Raw genomic sequence first — 18,874 nt, 5'->3', positions numbered from 1 at the left:
TTCCTTTGTTATTTTACCTGGCTGATCCCTCTAGGTTGTATCTACCAAGGTGCCGAAGAACAGAATAAATGAGATGGAAGATACAGTCCCTTGAAGCTTATAAACTTAGGTCTTAAAATCTACCCCTATATGTAAGACCTGCGCACGCACATGGACACATGATTTTAAATAACATGCGCACTCATGTTATAAAATCAGGGGTTGGCACGTGGAAGGGGGTGCACAATTGTGCACCTTGCACGCACCGAGCCCCCGCTGAGCCACGCTGCCTTCCCCATTCCTTACCCCCCACCCCACCTTCCCTTCCCCTAACTCCCCCACTCCCAACCCTAAGTTAAACCCCCCCAAAAAAATTGTCCTACCCTGTTGCGCCTGCCGGCCAACTGCCAGTACACAATCCCTTGACACAGCGGCAAATGGCCGCTGTGCTGAGAGCCTCTGACCCAGCCCCACCCCTAGACTTCTCCGCCCCTTTTTGAAAGCCCCGGGACTTAGACACGTCCTGGGGCTTTACGCACATCGCCGGGCCTTTTTAAAATAGGCCCAACGCGCATAAGTCCAGTTACACATGTAAAGTTTTGAAAATCCGGCCTATATTATCTTTGTGTCTGCTTGAGGTATGAGTGCAAGAATGTCTGGGATTGTGATGTTGCAAGGAGCCTATGATTTCTGTAGGATTAATCTGAAGGATGGCAATTCTTGGCTTGGATGCCTATGCTGGGGGTGTCCAAATCTTGATATGGAAGAGTTTATGTGTGATTTATCCATTTTCATTTATTTGTATAGCTGATATCAATATTATGTGTCTCAATGGGATTCTCCTCTTAAATGCAAGAAGATTTTGTCCTATTTCAAATAGGTGCACAGATTATTTACCTTCAGGAAACTTATATAGCAAACACTGAGCACAATAAATTTAAGGCAGATTAGGTTGGTCAGATTGCCTTTTCCTCCTTTTCTAGTAGACAGAGGGAAGTTATAATTTTATTTCGTAAGGACGTCCCTTTTATTTAGACAAAGACAGTTACAGACCCAGAAGGCAGATATATATTAATTTATAGCACATTGTATTAGAAAAAATGTGTATTTTGTAACATATATGCCCCAAATATGTATGGCCATTCCGTCTTTTCTCACCTTGTGACTTTAAATCAATATCTTAATTGCTTATTTTTTCTGGGTGGTGATTTTAATATTACTGTGGATCTTACTTTGGATACCAAGCCTCCAAGATTGATTATAAAATCTAATGATGTATCAGGTTTATAATTCTTAATGAAAAAACTTCAACTTTTAGATAATTGGAGGTGTTATGCCCTGAGGAAGTAGATTTTTCTTTTTTTGAGAGCCCCATAACTGTCATTCTCATATTGATTATTTTTTGTTACCTCAGTCTTTATTTTCGCAAATTCTTCAGGCAGATATAGGAACTATACTATTGTCAGATCATGCGCATGTCTTTTTAAAGTGGCGAGCTTGTATGACTCAGTCCAAAGTGTTTATGTGGCGACTGAGTCCCTATGTATAGTATAATAAGACTTTTAAAGTTATTTGAAATAAAAATGGCAAAATTACATTGTTTAATGATACTCCAGATACATCTCCTGATGTCTTTTGGGCCACTGGTAAGGCAGTTATGACAGAAGAAATTATTGCCTATTGTAATGGGAGATACATCCCATTACGACAGCTGAACAGGAAGGGAATGCAAGTTAGGGCTGAATGGACCAAAAGCTCAGTCGGAGGAGGGGAGGACTACAACTCCCAGAGGGCCGAGGGGGAGGAAGTTGAGCACCTGAAGGGAGAGGAAGTTGAGCATGGCTGGGAACCAGGTGTGGAGTGGATTAAAAGAGAGGAGACAGAAACACGAGACTGGTGGGAGTGGCAGGAGGAAGAGGACAGCAAAGGTGGAAGCAAGCCCGGGTGGATGGAGGACAGCAAAGGTGGAAGTAAGACCGGGTGGATGGTTGCGACGGAGTAGGAAAACGCAGAGGTACATGTGTTTTGTTTAAAAAGTGTTTCTTCAGCTTTTGGGGTTTTCCTACAGAAGCGAAGGAGGCAATCTGCCTCAGTTCTGGGGAGACGCCCAAGTGAGGGAAGGGAAGGCCACTGTGGGGATTGTGCCTAAATTCACCCCTGAAAGTGGGCCAAGCTTCAGGGAACTACATTTAAGGATTTGGCTATTCTGAGCAGTGAAGCTGGGATGAGCGCAGCTGGAACTGAAGTCTGGTTTGGAGGAACCGTTCGGTTAGGACAGAGCCCGGCTTTAGCACCCATGTTTAAAAGCCTTTTCTCGTGTAGGCTGTACCGCAGAGACAGGCACAGTCAGATGGCTCGAATGAGAAGGAGCTGTTAGTTCCAGATAAGGCCAATCTCCTGGAACTGTTTCAGGGCCAGTGCTACCATATGCTGGGGTGCAGGAGCAGGCACACCCTGACTGGACTTTGTTTTGGGAAAACCTGTGGCTTTTCTGAACAATTCTGCTTACAACCAGAGTGTGTGGGGACTTACCTTTGCTTAAAGCCACATCCAGACATCAAGAAATGTTGGGATACTGCAATGAGGAACCAGCAAGAGAAGCCCCAGCAACGGAACTCCACCCAGTGAGCTGTTACACTATGTTACTGAAAAAACAAATTAAGAGATATGGAATTTTGTGTCTGACTAAACAGTTAACACAGTTTAAATCAGTACATATAAAGAATTTGTCAGCGGAAGCTTATGATTAAAGTAACTAATATTAATAATACATTAAATCAATTATTACACTAAAGAGATATTAGATCTTTACAGAGGTTTTGTAGCAAGTTATTTAGGTTTAGAAATAAAGCCAGTAAACTATTGGTTAGGTTAGTGCATTGTTCCAATTATGTTCTCTGTAGATGGACTCTATAACAGGGTACTATCAAGCTCAGGTGAGAAAACATATCTGAAATCTCAACTTGTGAGACTTTCTTCACTCCAAATGACGTCAAATCTTCACCGAGGTGTACGTGCTGTTCGTACTTTCACTCTGCTTGTAAAACTTGCCCCTAAACCCTAACCACCAGCGACACCTCACTTGGAGCTATTAGCTGGCCTTCCTATAGTGATATAAATATTTGAATACTGTGAAGACCTTCCCAGAGGCTCTCTCTCTCTCTACTCCACTCCACTCTCCCTCTCCCCAAGCCCAGAAATGGCCAAAATGCAGTTTGCAATCTTTAACACAAATTGCGTTATGGCCATTTTGGGCATATCGCACAACTTAATGCTAGGAAAAAAGGTGTAGTTATTTCCGTCATTAAAACTGTGTGATAGAATGCATTATGCTATTGCACAATGCGATATTGCCCCTCATTTTAATTAATCCCGCCCAAACCCCACCCCAATCCCGCCCCTTCAAAAAATTTGCATATTGCCGTGTGGTAACATGATTATTGCATGCATTATGGCGTTAATGCATTTTGTTGAATGACCCTATTAGTTAGCTAATAATCTCAACTGATATAGCCTTCCCTCCATATCTCCCTCCCCCCCAGAGCTTGCTCTTTTATTATTGTCTTGCTAGGGTGCATAACTACAGTAATTGGTAACAAGGTATTTTGAAAATCTTTGTCATATTAAAGGAGTTCCATATTTATCAAATTAACGAAGTGACTATCATTCACTGTAATAACTGTGGTAGATTTATCCTAAGGCAAACCATCTGGAGGCTTAGAGTTTGCCACATTTGTTCACAGCTGTTTTTAACAAAAAAAAAAAAATGATGCAACTTGAAGTAGAATTAGCTACATTAGAAAGGAATTGTTAGGGTTTGTGGGTATGTGGACCCTGGGCCGAGGTGAGAGATGGTACCGCTCATGGGGAGGAGCCCTGTGAGCCTCACCATCGGGAGGCAAGGTCTCATCAGCTGGTTGCATAGAACAGCAGGTACTGGAGAGGGAGTGAGCGAGCTGGAAGGGCAGAAGGAGCTAGAGAGGATGGCCCCAAGGGGTGGAGCGCTGACATCAGATACAGCTCAGAAGTCCTTGAGTCTCTATAGAGAAGTAGAACGACACTGCCCACAGAGCGTGGAGTGTATCAGGAAAGCCACAGACACAGAGGTGCCACTGGATCTGTGAAGTGGGGTATACCCAAAGAGAATTCCTCTGTAGAGATGATACGGCAATGGTCCGCAGAGCGGGGTACACTGATGATGGTTCCTCAGTAGAGATGATACGGTAATGGTCCGCAAGCGGAGTACTCACTGTGGAAGTAGCGATGGTTCCAGAGGAAGCCCCGGAGAATGGGGCAGGCAGCAATCCTAGGTGCAAGGCCCTCCGAGAAGCGGATAGCCAGAGACAAGGAAAGGGCCTCCGAGGAGCGGGTATCCGGAACGTCTCACGCCGAGGAAGCAGGAGCTGGAATGGGAAGCCCGTAGTGAGCGAAGCTGATTCAGCAATGAGGGAACTTGTTGCCAAGTCGTAGGCAGACAGGGTCAGTCTGCTTAAGAGTCCACGATGAATGATGTCATCTGGGGGGGGGGGACGCCCCCGAGGTTCCTGCCATGATGTGCATAAGACTGGCCCGAGCACACGCGCCTAAGGAACTCCAAGGGCAAGATGGGTGTCGGCAGCGTCCATGCCATCCAAGGAGGCCCGGGAACATGGGCGAGCAGGCCGGCAATAGCTGGTGGAGGCCGCAAGTCTACCCAACGAAGTCAGTGCAGTGAGACAAGAGGTGAGCAACAGCGGTCGCAGCCATCTGCGACCGAACGTAACAGGAATCAGCAACACCAAGAAAAGCTTCCCCCATTTTACTGCGGTTAGAAAACTTACCCCCACTACCACAAAAGAGTCAGAAATCCAGCAATAAGTGATTTACAGTGGGCTCTGGTAGGACAAGACCTGTTATACTGAGACACCCTCTCATCCCAAATGTACATCCGAATGTCTACCCCCACTTCCAAAGAGCATCTAGAAACCCAGGAATATATGGATTACAGTGGGTTCTGGTAGGACAAGACGTGTAACACTGAGACATCCACTCTCTCAAATGATACTGGTACAAAATGTCTTTTCTGTATTGGACAATGAAGATGCTCTAGAAATGGAAACTGAAGTGGTATCTAAAAGGAAAGAAGTTGCCCAATGCACACAGAAATCCTATAACACTATCAAAATTCATAACAGAAAGCTCATTGTGCTGGGAGACTCTTATCATCATAGACATTAATCTGGAAACTCATTCTGAGGGGAACACAATAGTCAAATGCCTTCCAGGATCCTCAGGTGGTAGAAATATTCAGTACACTTAACAAATAAAGTAAGGACTCTAAAATTGATATCATCCATTTGGCGACCAATGACCTTGCTAGAAATAGCATTCAAACAGTACAGAGTGATTTCCAGACTCTGGAGAAGGAGATTAGGCACATGGCAAAGACTATTGCCTTTTCAGAAATGTTTTTGGTTCATGGAAAGGAGAAGGAAAGGCTAAGTCATTGTTCTGTTAGGAGTTAGCAGTCTGCTAGGGAGTTAGCAATCTGATGTTATTTAGGAGAGTTGTGGGTGGATCCTTGGACCAGTGGCAGATGACCACGCCCCCGGGGGAAAATCCCGAGAGGGACCACCGGTCAGGCTCAGAGTTAGGAGATAGACACACACTAGTTCTTTTATTAGACAGTATACTGAACCACCAGAGGTGGCAGTAGTGAGCTGGAATGCCCGGTTGGGCTGTAGGCCCTCAGATACTGGAACAGTGATCCCTGGAAGCTGAGCTGTAGAGAAACTAAAATATAGTGAATAGGCAGGGTTTGCAGATTTCATGTACCAAACCTGATGGTAACACTCACACAATGTCTTTAGAAGCCCAGGAGCTGGAATGTATAGGCGAGTACCTGGCTCCAGGGAAAGCTCTGAGAGGTGTGGGTGTCAAAATGATGGAATAGATTACAAATTGGTTAACTGTCAGAAGACAGTGTGAAATGGTAAATGGAACCTACTCTGAAGAGAGAACAGAGCTAAGTGGAGTTCCTCAAGGATCAGTTTTGGGATTGTTTCTGTTTAATATCTTTGAGTGACATTGCGAAGGGGTTAGAAGAAAAAGTTTGTCTTTTTGCTGATGATACTAAGATCTGCAACAGAGTTGACACACCTAAAGGAGTATTGTATTTTTCGGGTATAGGTTGCAGTTTTTTACATCCTGCTTGGAGGGTGCAACCTATACAAAGGGGTGATCTATTTATGAAATTTACAAAAAAATTGTGACATTTGTTCAAGAATTTTTGGTGAATGGCAGATAAGAGGAAAGGCTTTGTCACCGTATTCTAAAAATGTTGACTGGTGAACATTGCACGGGATGTATTAGGCATACTAGGTGTGGTGCCATTTGAGGATGCATGGATGCCATGTTTAAATGTACAGATATTGAGTGCTTTTAAGAGGATTTCTGACCATAGCAGAGGCATTGGATTATAAGTAGATTTTTTGTGCTGTCAGGGGAGTGAGGCTGATAAATGTTTGGCGATATCAGGGAAGCAAGACTCATAATTGTCTGACAGTATCAGGAGAGCGCAGCTGATAAATGTTTGGCAGTATCGGGGGAGCGAGTCTGATAAATGTTTGGAGAGAGAGAGAGAGACATTAGTGCTTATTAACAACAATAGAGAGAGAGACAGCGCTTATTATCACAATAGATTTTAAACCTTTCCAGTTTGAATAATAAAGAAAAATGGAATCGTCAACAAAAAGAAAATTGTATGCCACAGAATACAAGCTGAAGCTTATTAAATTCGCTGAAATAATGGCAGCAGAGCTGTAGAGCGGGCCTTCGGTGTCAGTGAGAAGGATGTTAGAGACTGGCGGAAAGCAAAGAATTTCCTTTTATTAATGAAATGGACCAGGAAAGCAAATTGCGGGCCATTTCAGAGGATTGTCTATGCAAATTTATCATCAAGAAGAGGGCTCAAGGTCGTGGTTTATCTACGTTACAAGTATGGTTTAAAGCTAAGGACATTGCAAGAGAAACGGGAATAGAGGAGTTTGTGGGTGATCTTGCTTGGTGTTTACCACTTTATGCAGCGTCACCAGTTGAGCATGCAGGCATGAGCAATGATGTTCCAGCAGTTGCTTGCTGATTATGAAGAGAAGATAAACAATTTTCGTGAATTTGTTTGCTCTGAAATAAAAAAAAAATACAGTGTCATACATTATCAACATGGACAAGACCCTGTTGACTTTTTATATACCACTGGGAACAACAGTTAGCCAAAAAGGAGAAAAAATGGTGAATGTGAAAACAATTGGACATGAAAACTCACTCTTCACTGTAGCTCTTGCTTGCTGCACCAATGGCAAGAAATTGCCACCTATGATCATTTTCAAATGGAAGACAATGCCATGTGAATCTTTTGTGCCTAATGTTATAGTCCACGTGAATGAGAGAGGATGGATGGACGAGGACACAATAATTTTATGGCTGGAACATTGCTTTGGAAAGCATCCAGATGGTTTTTTCCAACAATACAAATGTATTTTGGTCATGAACAGCATGAGGGCACACCTTACAGAAATGGTGAAAAAGAAAATAAAACATGTCAATACAATTCCAGTTATAATACCTGGTGGCTTTACAAAGGTGTTGCAACCACTTGACAGATCAATTAACAGAAGTTTCAAGGCTGTCATGCGCCACCTCTATGAATCTTGGATGAGTAATGGTGAGCACAGCGTAACTTCAGCCTCATTTGCTGAAGTTACCCACAGTGGGTCAGTACTGCTTGGGACAATTTAACCCCAAGAATAATAACTTCTGGGTTTCGAAAATCTGAAATTCTGGAAGATCAAGATGATGAGAGTGGTAAAGATGATGTTGATGACCAGGAAGAAGATAATACAAGTAATGGCATTATTTTGTTAGCCGAGATAGCTGGATTTTTTGAGACAGATACTGAAGAAGATTTTAATGGCTTTACGAAGCTTTCAATAAATATTTCTTAACTTATAAACAATTTTAATAAAGTTAGTTTTAAATACACCTTTTTTCATTAACAATAGGGGAGGTGATCATGGTTGGGGTGCCATCTGTATTAAGCAGTGCCTTATTTATTTACTTTACAAGATTTTCCCCATTTTTCACTAATATGACCTATACTCACAGTGACTTATAAAATACAGTAGAGCAAATGAAGAGTGATTTAAGAAAGCTTGAAGATTGGTCAAAGATTTGGCAGCTGGGATTCAATGCCAAGAAGTGCAGAGTCAAGCATTTGGGATGCAGAAATCCAAAAGAGTTGCATGTAATTGGGAGCGAAATACTAGCGTGCATGGACTGTGAAAGGGACCTTGGAGTGATAAGGACTGGAGATCTGAAGGCAATGAAGCAATGTGACAGGGCGATGGATAAAACCAGAGCGATGCCGGCCTGTCTAGAGAGAGGAATAACTAGCAGGAAAATAAATGATAATGCCCTTGTTCAAGTCCTTGGTGAAGCCTTATCTACAGTACTGTATTCAGTTCTGGAGACCATATATCAAAAAGGATAAAGAAAGATGGAAGTGGTCCAAAGAAAGGCAATCAAAATGGTGCAGAGTCTGTATTGGAAGACCTCTAAGGAGAGGCTGAAGGATCTTAATACTGTATATATACACGGAAGGAGAAGAGGTACAGAGAGTATTTGACACAGACCTTCAGATACCTGAAAGGTTTTAATGATGCACAAACATCAAACCTTTTCTGTTGTAAAGGAAAATGTGGAGCTAGGGGGTCACGGTATGAAACTGCAGGGAGGAAGACTGAGACCCAGCATCAGAAAATATTTCTTTACAGAGAAGGGTGGTGGATACCTGGAATGCCCTTCCAAAGAGATGGTGAAGACAGAAACAGTATTGGAATTCAAAAGGGCATAGCATAAACACTTTGGATCCCTAGAAACTAGAGGATGGTAATGAATAAATAGGGTAACCTATATTAACTTTAGGTATAACATTTCTACATAGGGGTAACCTGCATGGAGTAGCAGTTATTAACCTTAACAGAAGGCCTGGGGTTAACCTGCTCATAGCAGCAGTTACTACCATAAGCAATGCAGGGCAGATTGGATAAACCATTTGGTCTTTATCTGCTGTCATTTACTATGTTACTATTTCAGTCAGGCTTGCTTGCTAGTATTATTCAGTCTGTGGGTAGAAAAATTAATAAACCTTTTTGATATAAATTATGTTTGGTTAAACTTCAACCAGAATTTTTAACTGATTTGGCTTTAAATTGGACTCATTCTGTAGGCATCCCAGTCACTCCTGCTCATAAATGCTGTAAGAATATCAGTAAGCTTCTTTGTATTTTAAATACCAAGAAATGCTGTTTAAAATTTTGTATCAGTGTTATATCTATACTGTTAAAGCATATAGACTGTGTATTACCTTTTCAGATCAATGTAATAAATGTGAAATGGAGAGGGGGTAACCTAATTCATAAATTATTATTTTGATCTAAGTTATATCCTTTTTGGAAAGAAGTCTTATCTTCTTTTTAGAAAGTTATTAATCATCATCTCTTCTGTGATGAGATTCTGATTTTACTTGGCTCATCTAAATTTGATGTCCCACTTGCTAAGGGACATAATAAATGTGCTTATATGGCTATTCTACTTGCATATTCTTGTATTTTGAAGTTTTTGATCCACATAGAAGCATCTCCTTTATCACTATGGCACCAAGCTATATCTGATTGGATGCAATTGGTGAGACTTAATATTTTTTACACAGAGGTTGATGGCCAAGGATTATATACAGGCTTGGGAGATTTATTATGCTTTTTATCAGTTTCACTTACAAATCATATATGGATTGTGGGTTATACTTTTAGATGGGTATGATGTGAGTTGGAATAATTGGTTGTCTTGTGCTCTGTTAACAGTTTAGCATTAGTTTTTGGTTTTCTGTATTTAATGTGTGACACAGCTGGATAATGATTCAGATTTATTCTTGGCATATTTTGATGAAATATATGATGGTTTGTTATTAGGTAACTTGCTACCACATTATCAACCTTTCTAACAGGCCGATACAGTATAGTGCGCTCCGACGGAGCGCACTGTTAACCTGCTATTGGACGCGCGTTTTCCCTTACTCCTTATTCAGTAAGGGGAGGAAAACGCGCGTCCAACCCACGGCACCTAATAGCGCCCTCAACATGCAAATGTTCTGTGCACCCTCCGACTTAATATCATAGTGATATTAAGTCGGAGGTCCCGAAGAGTAAAAAAAAGTTAAAAAAAAAAAAAATTGAATTCAGCCCGCGGCTGTCGGGCCAAAAACCGGACGCTCAATTTTTCCGGCGTCCGGTTTCCAAGCCAGTGGCTGTCAGCGGGCTCGAGAACCGACGCCGGCAAAATTGAGCGTCTGCTGTCAAACCCGCTGACAGCCGCTGCTCCTCTCAAAAAGGAGGTGCTAGGGACGCGCTAGTGTCCCTAGCGCCTCCGTTTCCCCGTTTCTACCGCGCCACCTAATTTGAATACTGCATCGCGCGCACCGGCGAGGGACCAGTGCGCACGCCGGGAGTGCAGGCGTTCGTCCGCTCTCCCGCGGACTTTACTGAATCGGCCTGTAAGTGATTTACAATAAAACAATCAGAAAAAAAGAACAGGGCCTGATTTTAAAAAGCATTTACGCAAGTGAAACTGGGTTACACTTGAGTAAATGTACTTTATTCAAGTAAGTGGGCTTTTGAAAATTGCTAACATATATGCCATTGAATTCTACAAAGGATTTACTTGAGTAAATTCACCTTACTCGAGTAAATACATTTGAAAATTGCTACGATAGCTTGTTATATTTACGCATATTATTCCTTTGAAAATTACTCCCTTTATCAATAAGTCTCTGATGACAAAAAACAAATCAAGCTAAACAATGCATTAAAAATAAAAAATAGAAATAAAAACAAGGAATCACAACTTTAAAAATATTAAAATTAACTAAAAACACATAACAAAAGACTAAAACTAAAAGCTGCATGAAGAACAAGTTGAATTTCCTGATGTTACTGCCTAGAAACAAATTTCTGCAGGAAAAACCAGTCCTTGGTCATGTTGTACATCATAAATTAATAGTGGTAAGTCATGAACCATAGGCCTGCTGAAATAAGAATGATTTAATTATTCTCCTAAACGTTAAGAGGGAGGAAAGAGAAAGGCAACCAAAATGATAAAAGGGATTAAACGGCTCTCCTCTGAGGAAAGGCTAAAGAGGTTAGTGCTGTTCAGGGTGGAGAAGAGACGGCTGAAGGGGAATATGATAGAGGTCTATAAAATCATGAAGGGACTAGAACGAGTAAATATGAATCAAATATTTACTCTTTCAGAAATAGAAGGATTTGGATTGGCCACTGTTGGAAACAGGTTGCTAAGCTTGATGGACCCTTGGTCTGATCCAGTATGGCAACTTCTTATGTCCTTAGGGGTAGATTTTCAAAGGGTTACGTGCGTAAATGCACGCATAACCCCCGAAAACCTACCCCTGCGCGCGCCGAGCCTATTTTGCATAGACTTGATGGCGCACACATGTCCCGGGGCTTTCAAAAATGGGCGGTCCGGGGGCGGTCCCGAGTCCTCCGGCACAGTGGCCTGTGCTGGGGTTTGGCGCACCGGCAGCCGGCCGGCGTGCACAAGTAAAGCCTGACCATTTTTCATCTCAAATTAAAAGCAGTGCCTAATCGCTTTACAGAACTATTTCACATTATTACATCTCTTTCTTCACCTGCTCTTGATAGAGCTACTGATACATCTGGCATTAATGCAGAGATGTTTGGGTAGTTCTTCAAGGATAAAACTATAAACTTACTGAGTCTTTTTAGTGATTCCCTGACTCCTGTGGATGTAGTTTCACCCATTTTATGTGACTCTTTCATAGAAGTCTTGGAGGACAAAACTGAGGAGTGCTGTAGCCAAAATGAAAACTAATTTTTGTCCTTTGAACCATTGTTCTAATGCTACAATTATTGTTTTAAGAACAGACTTACAATCCAAAGAAGAGTGGGCAACTTTCCTAATTGGCAGTCTCCAGTATCATAAATTGTGGTACATACCACTAAGAATGCTGTGTTAACCACTTAAGTATAATCATATACCATCATAGAGTTGTTGCCAACCCTTTAATTAATGGCTTTTTTTGTTTTTTTCTTTGCATATAAAATTAATTAAAAAGTCACTCTCCCTTTGACTATTACCAGGGAACAAATCATGGAAATGCCCAAGTCACTTATCTTACTGGTCCAGGCTTGGCAAAGTTTCTCAAATCTTTTTGTTAACCTTTCTCTTCCTGAAGGATGTGTTCCTGCAGCCTTAAAATCAGCTACGCTGTGTCCAGATCTTTAGACCAGGTTGAGTCAAATAATGACTGTCCTATATCAATCCTACCTTTCCTATCTAAGGTTGTCGAAAAAGTTATTTTGAAACAACTAGAATCTTTCATTGATGAACACACCCTCTTAGATGCCCATCAGTACGGGTGCCATGACTGGTTAATGAAACAATGGGTTTAGACCTGTCTACAACAGAGAGACATTTCTGTTGTCTCTTTTCAACACCTTTCATCGAGGATTTAATGTGCTTCTCAGCTTAACAGCAGTGTTTAATACTATCGATAATAGGCTGCTGCTGAGTCGACTAAAATAGGTAGGGATCCATGACTCAATATACAACTGGTTTGAGTCTTTTCTAGCCGAGTGAACACAGAAAATAGTTTGGAATGGTGCTCAATCTTCTCTATTTCTTCTCAATACTAGGGCACCAGTTGCTGTGAATATGCTTTACGATCAGTTTAAGAGTTGGACTAAAGCCATTTACATTTGAAACGTCTCAGTTGCTGTTTAGAAGAGGGTACGTTCAGAGCTAAACCAAGGGGCTCTATGCCATCTGTTAGCAAGCCTACTTTTCAAGGGAGCAATTAAGTCTAAAGTGGAATGAAGGGAAGATCTTCAACATTCTACTGCTTCATCAGTGCATGTAAAGGTGCAATTAGTTACGAGGGGAATCCAAATGACTTTCATGTCATCTACTTCATAATAATCGTGTCTCACAATAACTTTCTTAACAGTAGAGCTCTTGTTTCTAGATTGTGTAATCAAAGCCTGGAAATGGAGCAGAAAATGATCTGACCATGGGACTTTGTTACAAGAGATTGAAGCCAATTGGGTTTTAATAAAAATAAATTCTAAGGAATGACCTTGTCTGTGTGTAGGTTGATTAACAATTTGTGACCCAACTCATCACGGCCCTACTATTTAAAATAAATTCACAGCTGTATATTAAAATACATTTAAAAAATAAAACAAAACAAAAATATACAGGTTTGATTGTTTTTATGATACATTCTTCATTCAGCATGACCGTTGATCAGCATCTCTTGTGAGGAAACATCCAATGTCTTACTTAGAAGGGTAAAAGTATGACAATCAGTTGAAACATTTTGTGCAACCAAAATAGAAGATATACAGATCTATTCTTTTTTCTCTCAACATGTTTGTTAAATGTTTTGTATTCTTTTTAATCATTTTTTTTAAATCATGTTTTTATTCAAAGTTTTCTTCCTGCTCTTTCCATCAAACCTATACTGGTAGTTGCTGGAAGTTCTGCTTTTGCAAATGTTTGTGTCTATCCCTTCTGCAGTATGACTTAAGGGTAGTCTCTTTTTCTGCACTTTAAATCATAAAAAAGTCATTCAACCTTTTATCTATCCTTGAAGGTGAGCAGTTAAATTAACTTTTTTATGGGCTACTTAGCAGTGTCATCTTTCACTTGTCAACAGTTAGGTGAAAAGCTAGTTCCTAACTCTCACATACTTTGAGTGTCATGTGCCATTGATCACATTCTGTTTGAACTTAGAAAATAGGCTCCCAGTAGAGATTCTATACATTTAGCTCTGCAGAATGTTAAAGGGCAGAATTCTTTTTTAAAGAAAGTAATTATTTCATGCCCTTTTGAGGCCTCTGAGGTATGATCCCACAGAGATTATACACCTAGCATCAGAGACCATCTGCAGGCCTTTTTGGCCTTGAAAATTTCAAAGAAGAAAGTGTTAATTTGAAATTTTGTAGCAACAGAAATAGCCTGTCACTGTTTTTTTTGTTTTATTTTAAATAAAAACTTGTGGTATTTAAATATCTTTGCATTTCATGTAAAGATGTGTGTGTGTGTGTGTGTGTATATATATATATATATATTCTGTATACTATCTGCCAATAAATGACCCATTTTAATCTTTCAATTCTTATACATTGCGGGGCGGATTTTCATACTCCGCGAATAGGCCTACTTTTGTTTGCTAAAAACCTGGATCGGCGCGCGCAAGGCTATCGATTTTGTATAGCCGGCGCGCGCCGAGCGGCGCAGCCTACCCCCGTTCCCTCCGAGGCCGCTCCGAAATCGGAGCGGCCTCGGAGGGAACTTCCTTTTGCCCTCCCCTCACCTTCCCCTCCCTTCCCCTCCCTTCCCCTCCCTTCCCCTACCTAACCCACCCACCCGGCCCTGTCTAAGCCCCCCTCTTACCTTTGTCGGGGGATTTACGCCTCCCAGAGGGAGGCGTAAATCCCCGCGCGCCAGCGGGCCGCTAGCGCGCCGGGACGCGATCTGGGGGCGGGTCCGGAGGGCGTGGCCACGCCCCCGGGCCGCCCCGGGCCGTAGCCACACCCCAGGGCCCGCCCACGGAACGCTCCCGACACGCCCCGAAAACGCCGCGCGGTTCGGGCCCGCCCCCAACACGCCCCCTCCGAAAACCCCGGGACTTACGCGAGTCCCGGGGCTCTGCGTAAGCCGGTAGGCCTATGTAAAATAGGCTTACCGGCGCGCAGGGCCCTGCTCGCCTAAATCCGCCCGGATTTGGGCGGATTTAGGCGAGCAGGGCTCTTAAAATCCGCCCCTAAATCCTTTGTTAAATCACGTTATTACAAAATATTAATGTACCCAACTGATGTTAATGATCCATCAACATTCACACCACACTCACAACCATTCATATTCAAAATATCCCATATCAAATTATTAAAATCAAACCGTATTGAATGTGCAATAATGATGGCAATACTATTCCAAAGACTGCTCTTATAATTATAGCACTTTGACACTTTTACTTCCTTTGGGTCTTGCAATATTGAAACATCACTCTTGACCAAAATGTCCCTCATTATCCTATTAGTGTGAACAATTTTCCAAAAGGAAAAAAAGCTTATTTATAAAAGTATCAGGCTATAAATTGTTGTTATATTCCCCTCCGATAACCTAAATAGTCTCTGCGCTGGTCAAACCAACAGATTCTCTCTGGTTTCTTAACAATATTTAAGACTAAACTTTCCTTAGTTGTAGAGTCAGACGTCATATATACTTTGTATTTATAAATTGTATCTTATGGAACTCCTCTAGTCTCTTCCTTAGGGGGACGTCAGTATCTATATCAAACAATATTACATTGGAGTGTTGCTTTATAAATCCTTTCCAAATAAGAAAAGTGCTTATGAACTGTCATCAGCCATTATCCTTGGGTCTAGTGCTGTAAATTACATAAACATTCTTATACACTCCAAGAACTTACTAGCATAAAACTAAATTGTGTTATTCAACTACAAATGTGATTTCAAAAAGTAATTTCAAACATGAATATAATACAATATAAAATCTAACATTGATCTTCAAACCTGACCTGTTATGGCAACATGATTTTCTGACAGCATTTCCACTAAAACCATTTGTTTGAATTACCCCAAATGATCTTTTTATGGCAGGGAGGGGGGTTTCACAAAGAATCTAGCTTTACTGAGATGTTCAATAAAACGTGTCCCATTCTATAGCTGAGTTCAAGCCTTTAGGGTGCAAAGACTGCCACTAAATATAAACTTTTGTTCCTTATGTTGTAATAGCAAAGAAGCATTATCCCCTCGAGGTACTCTTCCTAGAGCTAGCCGCCCATCCAAACCGAGCAATCGGGGGAGGAAGGGCCTTTGTCAGGGAGGTGACCAAGAACCAAATGGTCACTATGACAGAGCTTCAGAGTTCCCTGAGGCAATGGGCGAACCTTACAGAAGGGCAACCATCTCTGCAGTACTCCACCAATCGAGCCTTTATGGTAGAGTGGCTAGGCAGAAGCCACTCCTCCATAAAAGGCACATAACAGCCCACTTGGAGTTTGCCAGAAGGTACGTAAAGGACCCTCAGAGCATGAGAAACAAGATTCTCTGGTCTGATGAAACCAAGATTGAACTCTTTGGCCTTATTGCCAAGCGAGATGTCTGGAAGAAACCAGGTACCGCTAATCACCTAGTAAATTCCATCCTTCTGGAGAAGCATGGTGGTGGCAGCTGTAGGGATGTTTTATCAGCTGCAGGAATTGGGAGACTAATCAGGATTGAGGGAAAGAAGAATGGGGTGCAAAGTACAGCAAGATCCTTGATGAAAACCTGCTCCAGGACTCTCTGGACATCAGACTGGGGCTGATTCACCTTCCAAAGGACAGTGAACCTAAGCACATAGCCAAGACAATGCAGGAGTGGCTTCGGCACAGGTTTGTGAATGTCCTTGAGTAGCCCAGCCAGAGCCAGGCTTGAACCCAATTGAACATCTCTGGAGAGACCTGAAAATAGCTGTGCATCGACGCTCCCCATTCAACCTGATAGAAATTTTTTTTTTTTTTAAATTTATATTCCACTTTTTCAGGCACTTCAAAGTGGATTACATTCAGGTAGAGGATCCACAGAGAAGAATGTGAGAAAATCCCTAAATCCAGGTGTGTGAAGATTGTAGGTTCTTACTCAAGAAGACTTGAAGCTATACTTGCTGCAAAAGGTGCCCGAACAAAGTACTGAGTAAAGGGTCTGAATACTTACGTAAATGTGGTATTTTAGGGGTTTTTTAAATTCATTTTCACAAATTTCTAAAAACCTGAATTCATTTTGTTACTATGGGGTATTGTGTGTTGCTTGAGGAGGGAAAAAATGCATATTATCCATTTTAGAACAAGACTGTAAGTAACAAAATGTGGAAAAAGTGAAGGTGTCTGAATGCATTGTATGCAGCAACAGGTTAATTATGTATTTTCTCCTCTGGCTGCAGCACCATGGGAGCCTGGGTGCACCAGTCATAACATTTGTTTCCTTTATTTTTATATGCAATTATGCATTTCCAAGCAATATCTTGAAACAGAAATGATAATTGAACAGAAAATAATGAAACACCCTAGATATAAATGTAAAAAGTTCTTAACACTATTTTCTTACTAGCCCAGATTGAGAGAGGCCCAAATCACTGGATACACTGTAAATATGATCAAATCAGAGGGCATGTATGATCTTACAATAAGGTTAGTTACAACCAGTCTAGAGAACCTAAGATCTAATAAATCCATAACTCACCCAAAAATTGCAATGAAGAGCTATTTTAAAAGCCACTGGAAATCACAAATAGAGCTCTTCCCAATAGGGTTTATAGACACATATAAATGACGGCACAAAAAGACCAATCAGCCCATCCAGTCTGCCCAGCAAGCTCCCACACTTATTTTCCCATATGTATTTGTTTCACCAACCACCAATTTCAGGGCCCTTGTTGGTAACTGTTTGATTCAAGTTTTCCTGCAATCCCCTGTCATTGATGCAGAGAGTAATGATGGAGTTGCATCAAAGGCCCGTGCCATTTTTTAAGATGGCACCAGCCGTCCATTGCTCCTACCATGTGACAGAGGCCGGCCAATGGCACCGATAGCCCCCTGTCACACGGTAAGGGCAAAGGGCCACTGGCGCCATTTTGTTTACTGGCAGCCGACGGCCCGAGAGAGGGAGATCGCTCCCAGGACCCTCGCTGGACCACCAGGGACTTTAGCCAAGTTTTGTGGGGGTCGGGAGGATGGGGGATTGTAATTAATTAAATCTGAATTGTTGGGGTGTTTTTCTTTTTTTTCGGTTCGGGGCAGCCGCAAAAAAAATCGGCCTGAACTGCGGGAAACAAAATTTCCCGCAGCGGGCCGATAATGAAAGCCGAACCAAAAGGTTTGGCTGAATCACATCCCTACTGCTTAGTATCCTCCCAATTGCAGCAAACATTTCAGTTCTACTTTCCAAGCAAATGCTATGACATTCCATGCTAATAAAGCTACTCAGCACAGGCAAGAGTTCTCTCTCCTGTGCTCAGTGACACCTCTGCTTCTGAGCCTGGTAGAGATTCACAGGGCTTCCTTCTTCATCCAAGGTTTGTCTGCGAGCTCCAGTGCTGCTGGATTTCGGACACTACAAACCAGTCCATCGGCCTAGCCAAGGGTTGACCAGACATTGAAGGGCAAGTCCACAGTCGAACCTTTGTACTTGGCCATATTCAAAATAAGAACAAACCCAAGAGAGAGGGCAGGAAGCAGAGCCAATTCTGGCAGTGTGTCCAGCTGCCAATTTGGGCCTCAGCTGTAGTTAATTATGACAACATCTTTTTATTAATGCAATTTCTCTGTTGCCTTTAGGGAAGGCCTTTTTAAAGCCTTAACATTTATGGTAATTAATTATGAATTTTTCTCTGTCTGAATCTTCGGTCTTGCTGCAAAACACTGAAAGCCATATATAGACTCAAACGTTTAGAAATTCTAGTCTATGGAGGTATTCTTTCTGAACGGTGAAAAGCAAAATGAATCTGCAAGCCATGTGTTACATTAATAGTCTCACATTTAATTGAATTGTTATTTAGTGCTATTGACCTTTACACAAAGAGTAGAGTTATGTTGTACATTTCTGTTTTTCCATTTGTTTGTTAAGCATATTTGAGGAAAAGGTCAAGTTTATTTCAGAGACAATGTGGTCTTTGTATTTGTTTAAAGCTTAATGTTTATGCATCAACAGAATCAGTATTCACTGAACCTTTTAATTCTTAGGAATTTCATTGAAGA

General features: G+C 41.6%; 1 protein-coding gene across 1 annotated transcript in view; it reads left to right on the top strand.

Annotated features, from left to right (window-relative positions):
* NBAS (neuroblastoma amplified sequence) overlaps positions 1 to 18,874 on the top strand; it is a 1,239,997-nt gene that overhangs the window by 1,148,021 nt on the left and 73,102 nt on the right. The window lies entirely within an intron of this gene.

This window comes from Rhinatrema bivittatum, chromosome 3 (assembly GCF_901001135.1).
Source record: "Rhinatrema bivittatum chromosome 3, aRhiBiv1.1, whole genome shotgun sequence".
Taxonomy (NCBI): domain Eukaryota; kingdom Metazoa; phylum Chordata; class Amphibia; order Gymnophiona; family Rhinatrematidae; genus Rhinatrema; species Rhinatrema bivittatum.
Note: the sequence above shows the minus strand (reverse complement) of the source record. Positions and strands in the feature narration are given on the sequence as shown.